The sequence below is a fragment of the Maniola jurtina genome, chromosome 15 (assembly GCF_905333055.1).
Source record: "Maniola jurtina chromosome 15, ilManJurt1.1, whole genome shotgun sequence".
Classification (NCBI taxonomy): Eukaryota; Metazoa; Arthropoda; class Insecta; order Lepidoptera; family Nymphalidae; genus Maniola; species Maniola jurtina.
This window is the reverse complement of record NC_060043.1, coordinates 13,133,776-13,140,284: the sequence shown is the minus strand read 5'-3', so window position 1 is coordinate 13,140,284 and position 6,509 is coordinate 13,133,776. Positions and strand designations below refer to the sequence as shown.

The window sequence follows — 6,509 nt, the reverse complement described above, 5'->3', positions numbered from 1 at the left end:
GATATACCTAACACTTTTATGTAGAACTCTGCAAGTTAATAACAGTCTGCGCCATCTATGTGTGATTTAGTGAATTAATTTTTTTGTGATATAGCACACACAAACACAAATTCACGGTTTTCGGATTTTTCCTTTACTTGTGACAGACAGACAACAAAGTGATCCTATAAGGGTTCCGTTTTTCCTTAATAAAAAAATAAAAATAAACCCTTAACTGTTATTATAGTCAGATAGTAAGTGTAGAGGCACTAGCGTGTTATCACTTTAGAGGCTACGCGTGCGACGACGTAGCGAGATTAGTCAGTTGCATCTAGCCCGTTGTATCATGTTGACGTTTACAAATTGTAACTTAAAATTGTGAATTATAATATATATTTTTTTAGTGTTCATTTCTTTTGTTTTTATTACTACCCTGGTAGAGAACACGGCGCTATATATACATCAAATATCTGTACGTAAAACACCTGTACATTGGTGACTCGGACTTTGAACTACCAGGGTAGCGCGTGTTAATTTTCTTAATTAAAATAAAGTAAAGTAACGTAAGCTAGGGCAACTCAAATTAACACGTAGGAAGTGAAAAACTAAAAAACTTTAAAAATGGCGCAACCTACGACAGTAGTGAAGGATGAAGACACGTATCTAGCGTCGATATCTCTCACGTCGAAGATCCCGGAGTTTTGGACCGACCAACCTAGGGTCTGGTTTATCCAGCTGGAAGCAATACTGGCACCACAAAAACAAGGAGACGCATCCAAGTATAATATAGTGGTATCCAAGCTGGGTAAGGATGTCATACAACAAGTGACAGACATCCTGATCAATCCTCCGGAGGTGCGTAAGTACGAGGTACTTAAAGAAAGGTTGCTGAACATATATGAAGAGTCGGAGAACCGCCAAATACAGAAGCTCATCGGGGAGATGGAACTGAGTGATCAGAAACCCAGCCACCTCCTCCGAAAGATGCAGGATCTGGCCAGGGGTAAAATTAGTAATGATACCCTAAGCGTATTATGGCAGAATCTGCTACCAGCAGCAGCACGAGGCGTTCTGGCTGCGACAGAAGCCAAAGATCTAGATAGACTAGCAGTGATTGCTGACAAAGTAATGGAAACTATGAAGTCCCAACCGATAGCAGAAGTGGCAGTTAAGGAGGCGGTACCAGGAACTTCGTCAATGGCAGCTGAAATAGCCAGGATCCATGCGAGGTTGGACCAGCTGGACAGGTCCAGACACAGTTGGCGAGGCAGGCGAGGTCGCGGAAGGTTCCGTGGTCGTTCGCGTTCCCGAGGACGAGAGAACAGCAGGTCCAGACGTACCCCGGATAGCCCGGACTGGCTCTGCGTGCATCATTTTAAATATAGGCAGAGAGCTAATCGCTGCGAACAGCCGTGCACCTGGAATACGAAGCAGGAAAACTAGTAAAGATGCAGGTGGAACCGGTGGGTACCTGCGTCGAATTAGGGAACCACCGTTTATGTATTACGGATAAAGACAATGGCATACGTTATTTAATAGACACAGGTGCGAACATTTCAGTGTTGCCTAAAAGTTATAAATCAGTGTGTGACAGTGCAATGAATAATAAATACAAACTTTATGCCGCGAATGGTAGTGAAATACAAACTTTCGGAACAAAGACTCTAGTGTTAAATTTAAGATTGCGTCGTGCGTTCAAGTGGACTTTTGTAATAGCCGACGTTAAACAACCCATTTTAGGAGCGGATTTTTTAGCTAAGTATAATTTGTTAGTAGACTTAAGAAACAGACGATTGTTAGATCAGGAGACTAACATGTATGTAATTTCCACTATAGTAAACTCGGAGCATTCATCTATTTTTACTATAGCCGAATCGCATCCATGTTATTCTCTCCTAAGTAGGTTCCCGGAATTGACAATGCCAGCGACGTTCAAAGAACCACCACGTCACAGCGTAAGACATCACATCGAGACTTCAGGTCCTCCGGTGCATGCGCGCCCAAGGCCACTGCCGCCGGACCGATTTAAAAAGGTAAGAGAGGAATTTCGCCTTATGCAGGAAATGGGTATTTGCCGCCCGTCAAAGAGTGCGTGGGCGAGTCCTCTACACGTTGTACCTAAAAAAGATGGTAATATAAGGCCGTGTGGAGACTATAGAGCGCTGAACGCAATTACGAAGCCTGATAGATACCCAATTCCTCACATAAAGGATTTTACGTTTATTTTAGCCGATAAGAAAGTATTTAGCAGGATTGATATTAACCGAGCGTATCATTTTATTCCGATAGCAGAGGATGACGTGGAGAAAACAGCAATAATTACACCTTTTGGTTTATTTGAATGGCCATGTATGTCTTTCGGTTTAAGAAACGCAGCACAGACGTTTCAACGTTTCATGAATAATTATGTTTTACAGGATTTAGAGGCAAATTTTCAACAAAATAACCCGGATTGCGCAAATTATAAAGCAGAATTTGTTTTTTCATACTTAGATGATTTAATAATAGCTAGCGAAAATAGTTCGCTCCACGAAAAACATTTAGAGGCCGTTTTTGAAAGACTACAACAAGTTGGGTTAACTATTAATTTAGCAAAGTGTGCGTTTTCACAAGATAAAGTTGAGTTTTTGGGTCATGAGGTGTCAGCCAGTGGCTTAAGGCCGTTGCCAAGCAAGGTCCAAGCCATTGTAGACTTTCCCAGACCGAAAACGGTAGAGGAACTTCGTAGATTTCTAGGCATGGTAAATTTCTATAGAAGTCATTTGCGTCAGGCAGCCGAATATCAAGCTGAATTAAATAAGTATCTTCACGGAGCAAAGAAACGTGACAAAAGTAGTATAGTGTGGACAGAAAGTGCTGTTCAAGCTTTCGAACAATGCAAGTTGAATTTACAGAACGCTGCTTTGTTAGCGTATCCGATAACAGGTCAAGTGCTTGCTATAATGGCAGACGCGTCAAATACTTGTGTTGGAGGCACATTGCAACAAAGAGTAAATAACGAATGGGTTCCGTTAGGTTATTTTTCGAAAAAATTGACTGACACGCAACAAAAGTACAGTACCTACGACAGGGAGTTACTTTCGCTTTATTTGTCAGTGCAATATTTTAGGAACATGTTCGAAGGTAGAGATCTCATTTTGTATACAGATCATAAGCCATTAACGTTTGCGTTTAAAAAGCTAGGTAGTAGTAAAGAAACGCCGCGAAGGACCCGTCAGTTATTATTTATTAGTGAGTTCACGACGGATATACGCTATACAAAAGGCGAAGAGAACGCGCCCGCGGACGCGTTATCGCGAGTTGAAACAATTTCGTGCCCGTCTGTACTTGACTTCACAGAAGTGGCTATTGCGCAAGCGAACGACAAAGAGCTCACAGAATTGCTAGGAACAAAAAACGGTAATACGAGACTAATAAAAATTGACTTGCCGAGTGTAAATAAGCCGATTGTTTGTAACTTGCGAGGCGATAAGGCTAGACCTTACTTACCAAAACAGTTTAGGCGTATCGCATACGAAACAATACATAACCTAAGCCATCCTGGCATTAGAACAACAAGGAAAATGGTAACTAATAATTATTTTTGGCCTGGGATGAATAAAGATATAGCTATTTGGGCTAGGTCGTGCATAGAGTGTCAAAAAGCAAAGGTTCACAGACACACTATGTCACCTTTAGGGCAATTTGCAAAAGTAGATAGAATGTGTCATTTACACATTGACATTACAGGTCCATTCACTATTTCAGAGGAAGGCTACAGGTATTGTCTTACAATGATAGATAGAGAAACGGGTTGGCCGGAAGCATTTCCAATTAAAGATATTTGTGCGAAGACAGTAGCCAAACTCGTGTATGAAGGATGGATTACTAGACATGGGTGTTTTATTAATTTGAGCTCAGATCAAGGAAAGCAATTTGAAAGCAGTCTCTTTAGACAGTTAATGAAATATTTAGGGGTTCATAAGTTTAGGACGACACCGTACCATCCACAAAGTAATGGCATGATCGAACGATGGCATCGTAGTTTTAAGGCCGCCTTAATGGCGAGATTAAAGGACAATAGATCGTGGGTTGAAGAAATGCACACCATTATGATGGGACTACGTGCAGCACCACGCAGTGACACAGGGGTAAGTGCCGCGGAATTAACCTTTGGGCGAACTCTGAGGCTCCCTGGAGAATTTTTCGAACCATCGGATAGTAAGATAACGGACGGTGAGGAGTACCTAAAGCAGTTGAAACAGGTAATTAGTAATTTAAGACCGAAACCCGAGACACAGAGAGACTCTCGAACTATTTTTGTGCACCCTGCCTTAAAAGACTGTAAAAAAGTTTTTGTTAGAAACGATGTAATGCGTAAGTGTCTGCAACCACCGTATGACGGTCCCTATGACGTCATAAAGCGGTTGGAAAAAGCATACTTAGTACAGTTACCCAATAGACAGGCCCTTATTTCTATTGACAGGTTGAAACCGGCTTTTGTCCTGGATATCGAAAATCCACGACAAACGCCGGGTGAAACGTCATGTAAGAAAAAATGTAGATTTAGTGACGATGACGTTTTGCCGACTCATACAATCCGTACTACTCGGAGTGGGAGAGTCAGCAAAACGCCCGTTAGGTATCAGTAGAATAATTTGAGTATCAACTAGCAATTAAGCAATAAGTATTACGAAATAAGTATTGTAAAATGGCCCGATCCGCATATATTATTTTTTATTAGAAAACATAACTAAACCTTATTATTAAGAGTGTTAGAGTGGTTGACGATTGTTATAGTTTATTGGATAGTGTGTAAATGTAAAATGTAATGTAACAAACATTCGAAGCGTTGAGTGCAACGAAGGCTGGATGGCGCGGGCATAGCAACAATTGTAAGTGGACTTGCCACAGCGACCCCGTCGCCACCCGCTCAAGTTCTAGTGACCTCATCTCAAGTATAATGTGTTAAGAGATGTACCATGCATCGAATCAAAGGAACACTTTAACTGGGTGACGTGTTTAAATTATGATTTGTTGGGTAAGCGGATCGGAAACATTGCTAGGGTTGTCGAAAAATAAAGAACGAATATTGTGAAATAAAATTAAGGTTGCGGAAATTTGTATTTGTTTAATTTTTATTAAGATAAAAATTTGGGGTGGTGTGATGTAGAGGCACTAGCGTGTTATCACTTTAGAGGCTACGCGTGCGACGACGTAGCGAGATTAGTCAGTTGCATCTAGCCCGTTGTATCATGTTGACGTTTACAAATTGTAACTTAAAATTGTGAATTATAATATATATTTTTTTAGTGTTCATTTCTTTTGTTTTTATTACTACCCTGGTAGAGAACACGGCGCTATATATACATCAAATATCTGTACGTAAAACACCTGTACAGTAAGTATAGTGATAGAAAGTATCGAAGTACATTTGATTTTCGGCATTAGCCATCCAACATCACAGATCACCCTAATATATGGATCGTATAGTGGCCGTCTAAAGGTTCCTTCAGTAGCGTTTTACTGCTAATTAAGAGATTCGATTAATTTGTATAGCTCGCGTTAAGTGGATCCATTAAGAGTTAATAGTGATAGACATGTTCAGATTGGTGCTAATGAATGATCTCAAAGAAGACTAACTCACCCTGTCTGACTGAATATTCTGAAAACACGTTCATATAATCAGGATCTACGTTAAATTACGTAATAGGGGGTTCACAAAGAAAATCTCAAGTTTCTAGTAGTATGGTGATGGATCTGGTCAGTTTCACCTTTTTTGGCGTTCCGTAACAACAAGGAACCCTTATAGTTTTGTCATGTTTGTCTGTCTGTCCGTTCCGTCCGTCCGTATGTCTGGTCTCAGACACTATTAGTACAAAACAGCTATAATTTGGCATGGGTATACCAATTGCCAACTGGGCAAATTCATCTTGCCGACCCTATTACTAAGACTCCGCTATTCGGCCGGCCATCCGTCCGTCCGCCCGAACGTCTGTCTGTCAGCGGGCTATAACTCTTAAGAACCATAATGGAGCTGAAATTTTCACAGAATGTGTATTTCTATTGCCGATATAAAACAAATAATAAACATTTCAAAATAGCCACCAAGAAAATTTAAAAAAAAGAGTGTTATTTTTGAGATGGTACGGAACACTTCGTGTGTAAGTCGCACTTGACCGACTTTTAAAGAGCCGTATCACCAACAAAATATAGGAGATAAAATGCAAAATAGCACGTAAGCGGTTCTTAGTGCATGGTTTATGTTTACGGCCCCTTCAAACGTTATGGTCAATAAAACGGACGAATTCCAAGCAGCTTCCATCTATCGGGGTGTGTATACTGCTTAACAATGGCTTACTGAATCTTTGAGTTTTAATTGAAAAAAGGATATACAGTACCATATATTTTTAGGGTTCCTATCTCCAGAGTAAAAAAAACTCCTTATAAGATCACTTCGTTGTCTGTCTGCCTGTCGTGTCTGTAGGTACGTTGATATAATATCAGTAAATTTTACTAGTTACGGTTTACTAGTTACTAGTTTACGGTTA

General features: G+C 40.4%; 1 protein-coding gene across 1 annotated transcript in view; it reads right to left on the bottom strand.

Moving 5' to 3' along the window:
• Positions 1 to 6,509, bottom strand: part of LOC123872743 (sodium-dependent serotonin transporter) — a 34,101-nt gene that overhangs the window by 22,384 nt on the left and 5,208 nt on the right. The gene's annotated exons all lie outside the window — the stretch shown is intronic.